Raw genomic sequence first — 18915 nt, forward strand, 5'->3', positions numbered from 1 at the left:
CTGGTCTTCTCTGGGTCTTCTCTGGGTCTTCTCTGGGTCTTCTCTGGATCTTCTGTGGTCTTCTCTGGGTCTTCTCTGGGTCTTCTCTGGTTCTTCTCTGGTCTTCTCTGGGTCTTCTCTGGGTCTTCTCTGGGTCTTCTCTGGGTCTTCTCTGGGTCTTCTCTGGTTCTTCTCTGGTCTTCTCTGGGTCTTCTCTGGGTCTTCTCTGGGTCTTCTCTGGTTCTTCTCTGGTCTTCTCTGGGTCTTCTCTGGTTCTTCTCTGGGTCTTCTCTGGGTCTTCTCTGGGTCTTCTCTGGTTCTTCTCTGGTCTTCTCTGGGTCTTCTCTGGGTCTTCTCTGGGTCTTCTCTGGTTCTTCTCTGGTCTTCTCTGGGTCTTCTCTGGGTCTTCTCTGGGTCTTCTCTGGGTCTTCTCTGGTTCTTCTCTGGTCTTCTCTGGGTCTTCTCTGGGTCTTCTCTGGGTCTTCTCTGGTTCTTCTCTGGTCTTCTCTGGGTCTTCTCTGGGTCTTCTCTGTGTCTTCTCTGGTTCTTCTCTGGTCTTCTCTGGGTCTTCTCTGGATCTTCTGTGGTCTTCTCTGGGTCTTCTCTGGATCTTCTCTGGTCTTCTCTGGGTCTTCTCTGGGTCTTCTCTGGGTCTTATCTGGGTCTTCTCTGGATCTTCTCTGGTCTTCTCTGGGTCTTCTCTGGGTCTTCTCTGGGTCTTCTCTGGATCTTCTCTGGTCTTCTCTGGGTCTTCTCTGGTCTTCTCTGGGTCTTCTCTGGGTCTTCTCTGGTCTTCTCTGGGTATTCTCTGGGTCTTCTCTGGGTCTTCTCTGGGTCTTCTCTGGTCTTCTCTGGATCTTCTCAGGCTCTTCTCAGGATCTTCTCTGGGTCTTCTCTGGGTCTTCTCTGGATCTTCTCTGGTCTTCTCTGGGTCTTCTCTGGGTCTTCTCTGGGTCTTCTCTGGATCTTCTCTGGTCTTCTCTGGGTCTTCTCTGGGTCTTCTCTGGGTCTTCTCTGGATCTTCTGTGGTCTTCTCTGGGTCTTCTCTGGGTCTTCTCTGGTTCTTCTCTGGTCTTCTCTGGGTCTTCTCTGGGTCTTCTCTGGGTCTTCTCTGGGTCTTCTCTGGGTCTTCTCTGGTTCTTCTCTGGTCTTCTCTGGGTCTTCTCTGGGTCTTCTCTGGGTCTTCTCTGGTTCTTCTCTGGTCTTCTCTGGGTCTTCTCTGGTTCTTCTCTGGGTCTTCTCTGGGTCTTCTCTGGGTCTTCTCTGGTTCTTCTCTGGTCTTCTCTGGGTCTTCTCTGGGTCTTCTCTGGGTCTTCTCTGGTTCTTCTCTGGTCTTCTCTGGGTCTTCTCTGGGTCTTCTCTGGGTCTTCTCTGGGTCTTCTCTGGTTCTTCTCTGGTCTTCTCTGGGTCTTCTCTGGGTCTTCTCTGGGTCTTCTCTGGTTCTTCTCTGGTCTTCTCTGGGTCTTCTCTGGGTCTTCTCTGTGTCTTCTCTGGTTCTTCTCTGGTCTTCTCTGGGTCTTCTCTGGATCTTCTGTGGTCTTCTCTGGGTCTTCTCTGGATCTTCTCTGGTCTTCTCTGGGTCTTCTCTGGGTCTTCTCTGGGTCTTATCTGGGTCTTCTCTGGATCTTCTCTGGTCTTCTCTGGGTCTTCTCTGGGTCTTCTCAGGCTCTTCTCAGGATCTTCTCTGGGTCTTCTCTGGGTCTTCTCTGGATCTTCTCTGGTCTTCTCTGGGTCTTCTCTGGGTCTTCTCTGGGTCTTCTCTGGATCTTCTGTGGTCTTCTCTGGGTCTTCTCTGGGTCTTCTCTGGTTCTTCTCTGGTCTTCTCTGGGTCTTCTCTGGGTCTTCTCTGGGTCTTCTCTGGGTCTTCTCTGGGTCTTCTCTGGTTCTTCTCTGGTCTTCTCTGGGTCTTCTCTGGGTCTTCTCTGGGTCTTCTCTGGTTCTTCTCTGGGTCTTCTCTGGTTCTTCTCTGGGTCTTCTCTGGGTCTTCTCTGGGTCTTCTCTGGTTCTTCTCTGGTCTTCTCTGGGTCTTCTCTGGGTCTTCTCTGGGTCTTCTCTGGGTCTTCTCTGGGTCTTCTCTGGTTCTTCTCTGGGTCTTCTCTGGTTCTTCTCTGGGTCTTCTCTGGGTCTTCTCTGGGTCTTCTCTGGTTCTTCTCTGGTCTTCTCTGGGTCTTCTCTGGGTCTTCTCTGGGTCTTCTCTGGGTCTTCTCTGGTTCTTCTCTGGTCTTCTCTGGGTCTTCTCTGGGTCTTCTCTGGGTCTTCTCTGGTTCTTCTCTGGTCTTCTCTGGGTCTTCTCTGGGTCTTCTCTGTGTCTTCTCTGGTTCTTCTCTGGTCTTCTCTGGGTCTTCTCTGGATCTTCTGTGGTCTTCTCTGGGTCTTCTCTGGGTCTTCTCTGGGTCTTCTCTGGGTCTTCTCTGGGTCTTCTCTGGGTCTTCTCTGGTTCTTCTCTGGTCTTCTCTGGGTCTTCTCTGGTTCTTCTCTGGTCTTCTCTGGGTCTTCTCTGGGTCTTCTCTGGGTCTTCTCTGGGTCTTCTCTGGGTCTTCTCTGGTCTTCTCTGGGTCTTCTCTGTGTCTTCTCTGGGTCTTCTCTGGTTCTTCTCTGGTCTTCTCTGGGTCTTCTCTGGGTCTTCTCTGGGTCTTCTCTGGTTCTTCTCTGGTCTTCTCTGGGTCTTCTCTGGGTCTTCTCTGGTCTTCTCTGGGTCTTCTCTGGATCTTCTGTGGTCTTCTCTGGGTCTTCTCTGGGTCTTCTCTGGGTCTTCTCTGGGTCTTCTCTGGTTCTTCTCTGGTATTATCTGGGTCTTCTCTGGTTCTTCTCTGGTATTCTCTGGGTCTTCTCTGGTTCTTCTCTGGTCTTCTCTGGTCTTCTCTGGGTCTTCTCTGGGTCTTCTCTGGTCTTCTCTGCTCTTCTCTGGGTCTTCTCTGGTTCTTCTCTGGTCTTCTCTGGTCTTCTCTGGGTCTTCTCTGGGTCTTCTCTGGTCTTCTCTGCTCTTCTCTGGGTCTTCTCTGGGTCTTCTCTGGGTCTTCTCTGGTCTTCTCTGGGTCTTCTCTGGTCTTCTCTGCTCTTCTCTGGGTCTTCTCAGGCTCTTCTCTGGGTCTTCTCAGGCTCTTCTCTGGGTCTTCTCAGGCTCTTCTCTGGGTATTCTCAGGCTCTTCTCTGGGTCTTCTCAGGCTCTTCTCTGGGTCTTCTTTGGGTCTTCTCTGGATCTTCTCTGGTCTTCTCAGGATCTTCTCTGGTCTTCTCTGGGTCTTCTCTGGGTCTTCTCTGGATCTTCTCTGGTCTTCTCTGGTCTTCTCTGGGTCTTCTCTGGATCTTCTCTGGTCTTCTCTGGGTCTTCTCTGGGTCTTCTCTGGGTCTTATCTGGGTCTTCTCTGGATCTTCTCTGGTCTTCTCTGGGTCTTCTCTGGGTCTTCTCTGGATCTTCTCTGGTCTTCTCTGGGTCTTCTCTGGGTCTTCTCTGGGTCTTCTCTGGATCTTCTGTGGTCTTCTCTGGGTCTTCTCTGGGTCTTCTCTGGTTCTTCTCTGGTCTTCTCTGGGTCTTCTCTGGGTCTTCTCTGGGTCTTCTCTGGGTCTTCTCTGGTTCTTCTCTGGGTCTTCTCTGGGTCTTCTCTGGTTCTTCTCTGGTCTTCTCTGGGTCTTCTCTGGTTCTTCTCTGGGTCTTCTCTGGGTCTTCTCTGGTTCTTCTCTGGTCTTCTCTGGGTCTTCTCTGGGTCTTCTCTGGTTCTTCTCTGGTCTTCTCTGGGTCTTCTCTGTGTCTTCTCTGGTTCTTCTCTGGTCTTCTCTGGGTCTTCTCTGGATCTTCTCTGGGTCTTCTCTGGGTCTTCTCTGGGTCTTCTCTGGGTCTTCTCTGGGTCTTCTCTGGTTCTTCTCTGGTCTTCTCTGGGTCTTCTCTGGTTCTTCTCTGGTCTTCTCTGGGTCTTCTCTGGGTCTTCTCTGGGTCTTCTCTGGGTCTTCTCTGGTTCTTCTCTGGTCTTCTCTGGGTCTTCTCTGTGTCTTCTCTGGGTTTTCTCTGGTTCTTCTCTGGTCTTCTCTGGGTCTTCTCTGGGTCTTCTCTGGGTCTTCTCTGGGTCTTCTCTGGGTCTTCTCTGGTTCTTCTCTGGTCTTCTCTGGGTCTTCTCTGGGTCTTCTCTGGTCTTCTCTGGGTCTTCTCTGGATCTTCTGTGGTCTTCTCTGGGTCTTCTCTGGGTCTTCTCTGGGTCTTCTCTGGGTCTTCTCTGGGTCTTCTCTGGTTCTTCTCTGGTCTTCTCTGGGTCTTCTCTGGGTCTTCTCTGGTTCTTCTCTGGTCTTCTCTGGGTCTTCTCTGGTCTCTTTATCCAATCAGGAGAGAGAACCCTAGATATTTCTACTTATTTCAAGAAATCTTGCCAATCCAACTTAGCTTATTTGACTTGTTTCAAGGAAACATTTGCTTAAAGCTAGTTTCTATTTCTTATTTGTCAGACCATGCAGTGTGTGGAGTTCTCTCTCTCTCTCCTGATTGGATACAGTTGGAAGGGAACATTTATGTCCTGTTTACTGCAGAGCGGAGGGACTGGGAGACCCATGTTACTGACTATATCAGTGATGGCTGTCGGAGCTATTATTATAATTTTTTGACCACTTATTTGAACAGATAAAATACCACTTGCAGCACCTTTAAATGTAGGTGTGGCAGAAGAAAACAAGACCATTGGGGATTTAGAACTTCCCCCACATTCCAGGGATGCATTATGCTCATGTCTTCTACTTCATTCGTATGATTTCAAGAAATGGTTCTATACCTTTGAAAACTAGCAACCAGGTTCGTCCAGCCCTGCAGCAGCAGGCTGGAGTGGAAAGCAAACATACCTCTCTCAACTGCACAGCTATGGTAATCACACTGTACAACGCCACGGGCTGTATTATATAATAGGCTACCCTTCTTTTTGAAGATGAAGATGTCCTCCTCTGATGAAGATGTCATGGAGGAGGACGAGGAAGAAGCTGCCACTCCTCTTTTTTGCTTTTGTCCATAAGAAAAGAAAGAAAACACGACCTGACCTAATTTTGCTTTTCAGATTTCACAAATGCTACTTCAAAGTCATTGTTGTATCCTTCTGCATGATTAAGTGAAGTGAAACATTGTTATTATTATTATTATTATTATTATTATTATTATTATTATTATTATTATTATTATTATTATTATTATGTAAGGGATAATGTATAGCTACGAGGTCATTGTCGCAAAATAATTGACCGACACAGAGTTTAAAATACCGAGGCGCCTCGCCGAGGTGTTTTAAACGTCAGTGAAGGTCAATTATTTTGCGACAATGATCGAGTATAGCTATACATTATCCCGCTTATTACATGGCTAACTTACTAACAATATACCTAATTCATTTTACATCGACTCGCAACACTGGTTCTGGGCTTCTGGCTCCGCTCGTCGCTCCGCCCCCTGTCATCGCCGGCAGCTTCGCCGGCGGCAGCACTGATGTCAGTGGGCTTGATTGCGAACAGCTGCACACAGCGGTCATTATTGTGGGCTTGATTGCTAACAGCTGCGCACAGCGGTCATTATTGTGTGATAATTGACCGCTGCTAGGGGTAACGGAGCGCTATTGACCAATCACAAGCAAGCATTTCGGCAAATGTGAAAACGCCATGTAATAATATTATATAATACATCAGACTTATATATCGCTTTATTGGGTACCCAAAGATGATTTACATGGTGGGGTTATATAAAAAGTTAAAAACAAATAAAAGCACTCTTTAATAAAGACAAAATTATTTAAATAGATAGGCTACCAAAAATAGATTTCTGTCAACATGGGTGGTCACACCAGGGCCCCGTTCCCCGTACCTGGATAACTGAGTTAGCCGGATAATTTCCAGTCTAGTCGGACTTAAGCCGGACCTTTCCATTCCCCGACGCGCGATTGTCCAAATCACCATGACAACAGATCAAAAAGTTTGAGCCTGGTCGAGAGCAGGGTTAACTTCAGTTAGCCGGATGAACCATGGCCACGCCCCCGCAAATAAATGACAGCTCGCTTCCTGAAATGATTCTCACAGTCTAGATCCCATTATACCATTCTGAATTATGTTTCTGTGCTTCGTTTTCCTAGAGGGGGCTTTTGAAATGTATAATAATAGAACTAAATGCTGATAATAAATCATATTGAGCCTATAGATTTACTTTGTCCTAAATAAAATAATGCACGTCATATACGGCGCTCGGAGTCGCGATACACGCTGCATGTGGTTATTTTAATAACGGCGCATTGCAAATGTGAATCCCGCTGGGATATTTTTAATGAATGAAACCTATCGGCCGTTTGGCTCTGATTAGTTTCATATATTCTCCGCTGTAGATTTGCTTAACGGAGCGCCCGGATTGTGTTTCATTCAAGCATAAAATTGAAGTGTCTATGCGTGGATTGTGGATTTTGTGTGATATTGTAACTGGGATTAAAATGTCTGATGAGATGCGCTGTTTGACGGATTTGAGAAATTGAATGAGCCGTTGACGTCACATTAATGCATTTGAGAATAAAGAGATAAAACTTCATTCAAAAGAAAAAATATTCTAAACACGGGTCTCTTGTCCATTGATGGTCTTGGATAAACAATGAATCTATCCCGTCTGGCACAGTGGCGCAGCGGTAGTGCTCAATCCTGGCAACCGGGCGACCGGTGTTCGAAACCCCGCGTTTCCAATATCATTTTTTGGAATATAATATTAATGATTATACGCAAAAGTAGCCTAGTTTTAAGTTAAAATATTATAAATCTACATGCATTGAGGATGTCATTCTTTATATAGCTCTCAACGTGCACCAAATTGAATTATTCCTACATTGCAAAAAGAAGGAAAAGACTAGGATTCGAACCCGGGCCGTCTGCGTGAAAGTCAAAAGCAGAAACCGTTACACCACAGTGCAGATAAGTAAAACATCCACCATACATCAATCAATGGGTAAGAGAGCCGTATCCTTATTCTGTATAACAATTTAACTAATTATTTTCGCTAGCAAGATCTCATTTGATTATTCAATCCATAAACCTACTGCCAGCAGGCAAGTTTAAAGAAATATAATCTGATTGATTGAGGTAATGAGGGACTTAAAATTAGCCTATAGATAACGCATTTAACTTGTCTGCGAGGCGATTGAGCCGTACTGCAATCTGTTAATAAAGTTTTAAATCAATTAATCAATCAATGCCGTTAGAAAATCAGGATCTCTGCTATCGATAAGTGCTGGCTTTTCAACTGAAGCGGCCGCGCGCACTTATCCTGGGTCTCAAGTCTGGTTCGAGTTAACGAGACTGAATCCACCTTCGAGGAACAGGAAAATCCCGGCTTCAAACATCGGGTTAACTGAATCTGGATAATGGGACTCTTGATCGACTTAGTTGAACCAGGTACGGGGAATAGGGCCCAGGCTCAAGGATGCTTATGTTACTTGTTTTGTCCACTGTGGCGTTCGTCCCAACAGTCACTGAATGCCTCGATACCCTTTTTACATCGGTGATAGTGGCTCAGGAGGTAGAGCAGTCACTTGGTAATCCAGAGGTTCCTGGTTCGATTCCCAGCTCCTCCCGGGCAGTGTGTCAAAGTGTCCTTGAGCAAGACACTTAACCCCTAACTGCTCCCGATGAGCAGGTTGGCACTTTGCATGGTTGCCTCCGCCGTCGGTGTGTGAATGTGTGAGGGAATGGGTAAAATGTGAGGAACAAATTGTAAAGTGCTTTGGATAAAAGCTTTTATATAAATGCAGCCATTTACCATTTTACATCGTTCCAAAAACCTTACAGCTGAAAGTTTCATATCCTCCACATGAGAATCGTTCCGCTTCCATGACCAGAAGAAAACGGAGCACCTGTCTCCTTCCCCTCCTCTCCACGTGGCCGTGTGAATCAGCGTCTGTACGATCCGCTTTCACAAATTGGCTAAACTGGCCACAGTGTCGTCTTTTTAGCTTAGTGGAGAAACACACTGTAGCAATTTTGACAGAGCTTGGCCATTGGCGGTGACTGTCTTCCTGTGTGTCTCTTTCTCTCTCTGTCCTCCTGCAGGAGAACCACTGCAGACGTATAAAGATCCTGGGGGACTGTTACTACTGTGTGTCTGGTTTAACCCAGCCCAAGGCCGACCACGCCCACTGCTGTGTGGAGATGGGCCTGGACATGATCGACACTATAGCGTGAGTGAATACGTACACACACCTTTACTTAGGTAAAGAAAAAGAGAAAAAGCCGACGACAATTACCCCCGGATTCAGAGGTTGTCATGGAGAGGTTGTCATGATCGCAGCTGCGATCCCCTGAATTAAATACATCACTCATTTACAAACTGGAACACGTGTTCCTGTATACCTAATTTGCATACAGACACGCCCCTCCAGCTAATTATAATGTGAGGCCAGTGTGCAAAACAAGGGTCAGCATTGCATGTGCTGATCCCTGTATTCAACAGGTAGCGCGGAAGCGCTTTGCGACGGATCAAAATTAGATTAGATTCAAATGTATTGTTATTGTACAGCAGCGCTGCATACAGTACACATCATGTCACGCTAAGACGTGTAGTGTACTGTACTGTACTGTACTGTAGTAGAACTACAGTTTGACCACTATAGGGCAGCGCATACAGTATGTGATCTCCTAATAAAACATGTCATTACGCACGTAGATTATACAGTATGCACGAGTGTGTGTGCAGGTGGCCAGGAGCGTGAAACAAGATGGTATAAATATGGAATATTAATAGTCTATTCCACTATAGCTATAGTGTGCTGTAATGCACTGTGTACAGTACATCAGCGGTGCCACGCTTATTCTCTGACACCCTTGTTTGAGTATTATTGAAGTGATGTGTTTAGTTCTTGAGAGAAATTGTAAACTGTATCTACTAGTGACTAAATCAAGAAAGTCAAATTCATGCTTATTCATCCTACATCCCTGCTGTCAGAGTTGGACAGCACGTCTGTTGTCCGGGGAAGATGAGCAGTGGAATCCCATGGCTCTTACAATGTATACAATAAGCAATGTCTTTTTTTAAGCAATTTTCTTTTATAAAACCAACAATAAATAATAATATGTATCTGATTTATTTAGTTATTTATTCACCATCATTTGCAGTGTTTGTGTAGTGCTATTATTTATTTTCTGAGATCACGATGCATCGTGGAGGCATGACTGTAAATGAAAAACGTAATTTTGTATCATACAAATATTGTCATATTTATTATTATTATGATTATTTAATTCCAAGGACGTCTGTAGAGTTGACATGAACGCAATCACCATGATTCCTCCCCAAATAAAGCCCTTAAGAACACTGCTCTTCAGCGCTAAATCCTGCTCTTAGTTACAGGAAGACCGAATCCAGGAGAAGGGGCCGTTTGTGAATCCCAAAATCCGCCCGAAAATTTCTTAAGTGGAGCTACAGTAGGACAACATTTTGTCTGATCTTTTGTCCCACTCTACCCACTCTACCCACAAGAGAGCCGGAACCCCTTATCCACCTCAGTGTCTCCTAACTGGCCAGGATGGAAACACTCCTCTTAGCAAAGCAGACACACACAAAAAGGGGAATCTTAAAGTTAGAGGGGTAACCACTGGAATCGCTGATCGATGAGAGCGGGTGGGGGAAGAATAAAATCAATACAAATATAAACTGTAGGAAACATAAAACACCAGTATAAAATAACTATATAAATAACTAAACTAAATAAAAATCCCAAAATAACCACCACTTTCTAGCAGTTGAAAACAACAAGAAAAACAATAGCACTATGAGAAAACCCTAGAAGCATGAGCTTGGGACACTCCTCTACTGTTGAGGGAAAAAGATGAAATGGACAAGCATCCGAACACAGTCAACCAAACCTACTTAAAGGCACTGCACACCTGACACCAAGCAGGTGGCAATCAAGCCCACACACCTGCCATGCCGCATGACAATTAACTGCAGAGGCCCAGTGATTGACAGCTGTCCTTCACAGAAAGACTAAATAAAGCCAAAGCACCTTAGAATAAACTAAAATAAAACCCACATAAACCGTGATCTATCACATGTGTGCCTTGTTTATATATTATTTGTCTCACTATTAAACCTATATTGATCATGAAGATCCATCTACGACATAACTGATGAGTCTGGTTCCAGCACACTGCTGACCTTTAAACCCAACCCTAACCTTAACCTTACACTTAATATGCACCTTACCCTATAGATAACCTTAACCTTGACTTTAATCCTTAACCCTTTCTCGAAAGGGGGGGGGGTATTTTGTTCCCCTGTCAGTCAACTGGTGTGTAGTCTTGACCTACAGGCTCCTTCAGCCTGCTCTCCGCTGCTGTGAGCGTTGGTCTGTGATGTTGTTTTGCTGTCGTTCGGTCTGAGCGGATGGAGGCCACCTCAGGGGCGCTTTATCAGTCAGGACAGGTGCCTCTGTACACACACATCCCTCCATCCGTCACCCCCCACCCCCCCCACACAGCTTGATGGACAGAGCGCTTTCTCTCCATACCCTCCCTCCCTCCCTCCCTCCCTCCCTCCCTCCCTCTTCCCTTCTCTTCTCATCGCTCTCTCCCCATTCTCACTTTGTCAACCCTCCCAGGAGTCTCTCTTATTCTCCTATGTATCCATGTATCCCTCTCTCTCATCCTCTCTCCGTCTCTCGTTTTAATAGCTTGTTCTCCTTTCTCTCTTAACCTCCATTCCTCTCTCTCTCTCTCTCTCTCTCTCTCTCTCTCTCTCTCCTGGCTGTGTTGACGGGGATCTTTGTATCGTGATTTACTGTAGAGTAGCGGCTTTTGAAAAGTCCTGCTTTATCTCCTCCAAGCCTCCACAGAGCTGTACCACACGAGCACACACACACACACACACACACACACACACACACACACACACACACACACACACACACACACACACACACACACACACACACACACACACACACACACACACACACACACACACACACACACACACACACACTGCAGCAGCTCTCAGACGTTTGATTTAAATTGCTTCCTCCAAATTCATGGTTTCAAACCTGTGCTCGAGTAAATAATCCACCTTGTTAATTTTCATGTAACATCACTAGCTAGGTAGTTTACAGTAGCTGCCATTAGCAATGAAAAGCTTCTTTGCCAACTGAAATCCGACCCAGCCAATCAACTTTGAAATACGAAATGACGTACACTTGGGGCTAGGGGCTCCCGCTCCGAGCCCCACTTGTCATCAAATTGATGTGGTCTACTGTGAATGAGACAACACCCTGAGCATGTGCAGTTGGATTTTCCCACGTGCGGCGTACGCGTGTATGCTTTTACCAACGCGTTCGTGTTTCCGGGTTCCCGTTTTGCGCTCTGATTGGCCACTGACCTATGCTATTACGCCCCCCTTTACGCTCTCGCCTGAGACGCGCTGTGAAGCACCAGCGGGGCGAGGCGGTGGTTTCTCCCCGGCTCCGTGCGCCTTGCTGCCGCCGGCTTGTCTCACATGACTCGGTCCAGCTCCAGCAGCAGCGGTCGTCTTCCGCCTGCGGTATCCTCCCTCCAGGCCCCAGAGGCCGCTCGTTCTTATTATTATCCCCCATTGTTCAGGTCGACATGGTCGCACAAACACGTAGGTTTCAATCACTGAGCTGTCTGTCTGTTGTTGTGTGTCTTCGGTTCGGCTACTGTACATGGAGATGAGACCCCCCGCCTCTCTCTCCATACAGTACCAGCAGCTGCAGGTCTGACGTAAAGGTGATCTAGAGCGCTTAGATATCCTATATCACTCCGCCATTCTCTTCGCTACCAATGCCCCCTACAGGATCCACCACTGCGAGCTAATACTCCCTAGTAAACTGGCCCTCCCTGGAGATTAGACGCAACATCCACTGGCTGGCCTTTGTATATAAAACACTTCTAGGCCGTAATCCCCCTTACCTTACTCGCCTAGTCCACCCTCGTCCACTCCCGAATTACCACACCCGGTCAGCCACACATATCCTGGTAAACGCCCCCCATGCCAACTCCTCACAAGGCCGTTCCTCCTTTCAGTACGCAGCAGCTGATAGCTGGAACACACTACAAAAAACCTTAAATATGGAAACGTTTATTTCAATTAGATTGTTTAAGGAAAATTTAACAAACTCCCTAGAGCACTCGTGTAGATGTTTCTCCATGTGCTAACACCATGCTGCCACTATTGTTCTGTTGTCCGCCAGTTGTTGTTCAGTTCAGTTGTTGCTCTGTATGTATGTCCTGCCTTTTTAATAATGTTCCTTTGTGTTTTATTTTTATTTGTTTTGTTTTATCCCCTATCCCCTTTCCCCTAGGGGGCTTTTTACCCCCAAATAGGCCGTTATTGAAAATAAGAACTTGTTCTTAATTAACCTGCCTATTCAAATAAAGGTTTGATGATGATGATGATGATGATGATGATGATGATGATGATGATGATGATGATGACGAGCACAGAGTTGCCAGTCGATAATTCTTGCTATTTAAAAATATTCCTCTTCTTCTCCCCCACTACTCCTCCAACGGGTGGTGGATGGTTTTATATTGACGGTAGATGGGGAAACACAACTAGCACTCGTCTTTATTAAATGTTGTTTCGGGTTTTCCCACGAGAATGCACGCCTGGTTGCGTCTATTATGGAGAGAGAGGCGGGTTGCTGGAGCTGGACCGAGTCATGTGAGACAAGCCGGCGGCAGCAAGGCGCACGGAGCCGGGGAGAAACCACCGCCTCGCCCCGCTGGTGCTTCACAGCGCGTCTCAGGTGAGAGCGTAAATGGGGGCGTAATAGCATAGGTCAGTGGCCAATCAGAGCGCAAAACGGGAACCCGGAAACACGAACGCGTTGGTAAAAGCATACACGTGTACCGTACACACTGCATTGATAGAGAGGGGCTAGCCCCATTCGTGCTATTTTAGACCTAACGATCGGGAGAATGACGCAATGAAAACAGTAAAGGCCCTCCCATAGGGGAGAACGGGGATGGTTGTCACACTTTTTACTCTAGTGTGAATTGCTCATCATCAAAACATCTTTCAATAGTCATTCCTACATTAAATTGAAGCTTAAGATGTTAGCTTGAAATGTGTATCCCTCAAATTTTCCAACATATTGTAACAAAGAGGATTACCTATCAAAGACACTCTGACACATTGTGACAACCAACCCAATCACGGGGATGGTTGTCACACACTATGGGGCTGGTTGTCACCATGTGTTTTAATGGGAAAAATGTTAAAAAGAAGGCAAGGAGGAAGAACTAAATTGTCAATTGCATTGACAAGTTGACAAATACATAACTTAATGCATCTTAACATGAACATAAACAGGAAAGACATCTTTAGGCCATCCTATATAACAAAATAAGAACAAAATAAATAGGCCTAACAATAATAGCCAACACAACTAGGCTACACTCATTCACTATCTGAGTTACAGTGATGGCAAATGTAGGGCCTGGGCACTCCAACTAAGCAGAGCTTTTGTGCCAATTGGTTGCATATCCAACACTTCTCTCATACCTCCCCTGAATGGCTGTTGGAGAACGTTTCCATACAAACCAAACAAAAACAATAATCTTCATCTGATGAAGACTCCTCCTGTCTCTTTCTTTTCTGTTTCTTCTTCTTGCACATTCTCCCCTAGTCGAGCGGAACATACGCGGACCGGACTCTGCACGGCATGTCCGCAGTCGTTTGAGCTTACATAGTCGAGCGGACCACCGCGGACTAATTTCCTACATGTCTCACGCCAGTTTACAAAATTTGTCCCACGCTGTTTAGACTTCTGTCGATGTCAAAATAAAGAGTATAGGTTATCTCCATTTCCAATATTTCGAAAGAAAACTGGCAATTTTACACACTTCATTTAGAAAAGCCATTCAAACATCTCAAGTTTCTTCATATAATGAAGAAAGACATGGTCCAATTCATGTATATGAATTGGAATGGATGACGATTAGCGATAGTAAAACAAAATTTAGCGCCATCTACCTGCCAACATTTTACCGGGCCAATCCTACCCATTTAATCATGATCCTGCCCTACTCTCACTTGGCACGGAGCGAGTGTTCAGAGTAAAATGCAGATCGGTGTCACATTAAATGCAGGTCGATGTCAACCAAAACGCAGAGCAGCGTTTTGTGTGACACCAAGTGAGCGGTGCGGATGTCCGCACGGTTAGAAAATTGGAGCTTCGCACTTGGAGTCCGCTTTGAGTACGCTTTGAGTACGCTTTGAGTACGCTTTGAGTACGCTTTGAGTCCGCTTTGAGCACGCTTTGAGTACGCTTTGAGTACGCTTTGAGTACGCTTTGAGCACGCTTTGAGTACGCTTTGAGCACGCTTTGAGTACGCTTTGAGTACGCTTTGAGTCCGCTTTGAGCACGCTTTGAGTACGCTTTGAGTACGCTTTGAGTACGCTTTGAGTACGCTTTGAGCACGCTTTGAGCACGCTTTGAGTACGCTTTGAGCACGCTTTGAGTCGCTTTGAGTACGCTTTGAGTCCGCTTTGAGCACGCTTTGAGTACGCTTTGAGTACGCTTTGAGTACGCTTTGAGTACGCTTTGAGCACGCTTTGGCCGTTGAGTCGCTTGAGTACATCGTGTGCTTTGAGTACGCTTGAAGCACGCTTTGAGTACGCTTTGAGCACGCTTTGAGTACGCTTTGAGTACGCTTTGAGTACGCTTTGAGTACGCTTTGAGTACGCTTTGAGCACGCTTTGAGTACGCTTTGAGTACGCTTTGAGTACGCTTTGAGTACGCTTTGAGTATGCTTTGAGTACGCTTTGAGTATGCTTTGAGTACGCTTTGAGTACGCTTTGAGTACGCTTTGAGTACGCTTTGAGTACTTTGGTCGCTTTGTACGCTTTGAGTCTGCACGGACCTCCGCAGAAAGATGACATGAACTAAAATACTAATAAAATGTATATGCAATTTAGTAAGATGCTATATAATAGGCAAGTTATTTTTGGTGACACTAGGCTCTGCCCCACCTGCCCCTAATGACCAGTCACCACTGGATATCAGGTTGAAAGCTAGATTCACCTGTCTATCTATATGCACCTGTCTATCTACATGCACCTGTTTATCTATATTCACCTGTTTGTCTATATTCACCTGTCTGTCTATATTCATCTGTCTGTCTATATTCACCTGTTTGTCTATATTCACCTGTTTGTCTATATTCACCTGTTTGTCTATATTCACCTGTCTGTCTATATTCATCTGTCTGTCTTATTTCACCTGTTCATCTATATTCACCTGTCTGTCTATATTCACCTGTCGTCTATATTCACCTGTCCATCTATATTCACCTGTCTATCTATATTCACCTGTCTGTCTATATTCACCTCTCTATCTATATGCAAATATCACATCTCTGCATGATAATGCACTGCATGGTCTTTCCCTAAACTGCATGCGACTAGTATAACTAGATGGGGGGGGGGGGGGGGGGGGGGTGATGGGCCTAGATTGTGTCATAATCCGTCCATAATCGACTCTGATTAACCAGAGTTTGTCACCCCCTCACAGGTCGGTGGTGGAGGCCACGGAGGTGGACCTGAACATGCGGGTGGGTCTGCACACGGGCCGGGTGCTGTGCGAGTCTGGCCTGAGGAAGTGGCAGTACGACGTCTGGTCCAATGACGTGACGCTGGCCAACGTCATGGAGACTGGTGGGCTGCCTGGGTCAGTACTGACACCCAACATACAGTTACAGTAAGAGAGGAGAGGAGGGAGAGGAGAGGAGAGGAGGAGAGGAGAGGAGAGGAGAGAGAGGAGAGGAGAGGAGAGGAGAGGAGAGGAGAGGAGAGGAGACGGGACGGGACGGGACAGGAGAAGATCAGACAAGATACGTTTTACTACAGTGATTACAAGCATTAGCGATGTAAACAAACAGAGCCACAAAGAGCCTTTTTAAAAATACAATTGAAAAACTCTTTACTTCTTCAATGTTCCTTTAAGTGTGCGGCAAGTCCTACTTGGTTTGTGGACATCCATCATAGTGCTGTCGCTGTGAAAATGTTGTATCGCCAATTTCATTCTGTATATTGTGAGTTTAATGACCCAGAGGACCGTGAAATGGTAAAAATACACAGGTGTCAATCTAAACAGGAGGTTGTTATTCTAAATGTAAATTTACATTTAGTAATTTAGCTGACGCTTTTTATGCAAAGCGACTTACAAATTATGTACAACAAGTCAGTGGCATTGTTTGTCAAACAGTGCTACACTCGGAGTGCATAATGATAGTACTAAACATATTAGCATAGTAGGTAGTATTATAGGTATATTAGCATAGTAAATACTAGTAGTAAAAGACAGTAAGAAAGTTATTTCTTTATTATTATCATTATTTCAGATATTGATTGAAGAGTGTTTTTAGTCGAATGGCAGACAATTTCAGCTTTCCTGACTGTGATGGGAAGTTTGTTCCAGAGAATAGCCTGCTTTGTTTCGTTGGCCCCCCAGGAGCCCGAATAGGTCTCAGGCGGCCAGAAGATGCAGAGCGTATGGGATCTTATATATATAATATATATATATATATATATATATATATATATATATATATATATATATATATATATATATTGAAATTCTTTATTAGGAATAACCCCTTGAGATGAACCATCTTGTTTTCAAGGAGGTCCCAGATTACAAAATAATCATACATTTACGACAAGATATTTTACAGTCAGTTCAGACACATCAATCAGACAGACGAACAAAACAAAGAACTAAAAAAAGAAAACACAATAGTAACAACTACAATAACTACAACAGTACACATAACACATAATTATTTATCATTGCGTCAATGAACTGTGATAATGATGAATGGTCAAAACATGATGATTAGTCAAAACATGAACAGGTAATCTCAAAGTGAGAGGAAAGAGACATTTTAAAAGTGAAAAGATGTTATTGAATGGATATGAACAGGTAGATTGTTCCAGGCAGAAGTCATCTTGAGGGTGTGTAGTTAGAGAATACTTGGACCGGGGGGTTGGAAGGAGCTGTTCCACTCGCTGCATGGTATGCTAGATCAAGAACCTTGAAGCCAGTGCTGCTCTCTGAGAAGTGGGCTGACGTGGGGCTGACTTTGGTACTTTGGATGATCAGGCGGGCTGCTGTGTTCTATACAGGGGTGTAAAAGCACCCCGAAATTATACTTAAGTGAAAGTATGGGTACCGTCTCAAAATCGTACTCAAGTAAAGTCAGAGTATCTGGCTAAAAACACACTTGAGTAAAAGTCAAAAAGTTTCTGCTTTTAAATGCACTTAAAAATACTAAAAAGTAAATGAAAAACTTTTTTTATTCCGGGGCAATGAAATGTTCCGTTTCGTCCTCTTCATCACTCGTACTATCGTTTGTGGCCATCTTCTGTAGCTTGTCACTCTGACTGTCTATTCTTCTGATAGCAGGTGTTTAATCAAAGATCCCCACTTTTTAGTCTCGCACAAGGACCAATCAGCATGGGTATGGGCGGGTTCATTTTCCATTGATGGGGATTTGATTGGCTGTTTTATAATAATGCGTGGCCGCAGGATTAATAACGTTAACGTTAGTTCGGCCAGAGAAACAAATATACCAATTAAAATGGTTGGACCTGCAAGATTTGTACTTTGTAGGTCTGCATATTAAATGTAAGGAGTCAAAAGTATGTTTTTTTTCCTCTGAAATGTAATTGAGTAAAAGTACAAGTACTGTATACAAACCTAATAATACTAGAGTAAAGTACAAATCCCCCAAAACGGTACTTAAGTACTTTACACCCCTGGAGATCAGGCGGGCTGTTGTGGTCTAATGTCTGTCCCCTCGGGTTGTCCTCCCTGTCTGTCCAACACCCTGGTTGTCTCCTCAGCAAGGTGCATGTGACCAGGACCACTCTGGAGTGTCTGAACGGGGACTACGAGGTGGAGCCAGGGTTTGGTCACGAGAGACACGCTTTCCTGCTGAAACACGGCATCGAGACCTTCTTCATAGTTCCATCTCATAGACGGAAGGTACAGCATTACTTTCTTTCTTGTTTCTTTCTTTCTTTCTTTCTTTCTTTTTTTCTTTCTTGTGTTTTTCTTTCTTTCTTTCTTGTTTCTTTCTTTCTTTCTTTCTTTTTTCTTTCTTGTGTTTTTCTTTCTTTCTTTCTTTTCTCCTTTCTTTCCTTCTTCTTTCTTTCTTTCTTTCTTTCTTTCTTTCTTCTTCCTTTCTTTCTTCTTTTTCTTTCTTTCTAATTTTTTTCCTTATTGTGTTTTATTTTCTTTCTTTCTCTCGTTGTCCTTCTGGATGTCTGCCTGTTTTTTGTTTCTCTTCTCTTCTCTTTCTCTTTCTCTTCTCTTCTCTTCTTCTCTTCTCTTCTCTTCTTCTCTTCTCTTCTCTTCTCTTCTCTTCTCTTCTCTTCTCTTCTCTTTCTCTTCTCTTCTCTTCTCTCTCTTCTCTTCTCTTCTCTTCTCTTCTCTTCTCTTCTCTTCTCTTCTCTCTCTTCTTCTTCTCTTCTATCTTCTCTTCTCTTCTCTTCTCTTCACTTCTCTTCTCTTCTTCTCTCTCTTCTCTTCTCTTCTCTTCTCTTCTTTCTCTTCTCTTCTCTTCTCTTCTCTGTCTCTTCTCTTCTCTTCTCTTCTCTATCTCTCTTCTCTTCTCTTCACTTCTCTTCTCTCTCTTCTCTTCTCTCTCTTCTCTTCTCTTCTCTTCTCTTCTCTTCTCTGTCTCTCTTCTCTTCTCTTCTCTTCTCTTCTCTTCCTCTTCTCTTTCTCTTCTCTTCTCTTCTCTTTCTCTTCTCTCTCTTCTCTTCTTCTCTCTCCTCGACTCTCCTCGACTCTCATCTTCTCTTCTCTTCTCTTCTCTTCTCTCTCTTCCCTTCTCTTCTCTGTCTCTGTCTCTCTCTTCTCTGTCTCTCTGTCGTCTGTTGTCTCTGAAATGACACGTGGTTGGATGTATACTCATGGTTAATCC

General features: G+C 44.9%; 1 pseudogene across 1 annotated transcript in view; it reads left to right on the forward strand.

Annotated features, from left to right (window-relative positions):
- LOC311223593 (adenylate cyclase type 1-like) overlaps positions 1–18915 on the forward strand; it is a 181023-nt pseudogene that overhangs the window by 95918 nt on the left and 66190 nt on the right. Inside the window, exons 5-7 of the transcript in view lie at positions 8020–8147; positions 15498–15657; positions 17835–17972. The product of the transcript in view is annotated as an adenylate cyclase type 1-like (transcript). The remainder of the gene's footprint in view (positions 1–8019; positions 8148–15497; positions 15658–17834; positions 17973–18915) is intronic.

This window comes from Notolepis coatsorum, assembly GCF_963971535.1.
Source record: "Notolepis coatsorum genome assembly, chromosome: 2".
Lineage (NCBI taxonomy): Eukaryota > Metazoa > Chordata > Actinopteri > Aulopiformes > Paralepididae > Notolepis > Notolepis coatsorum.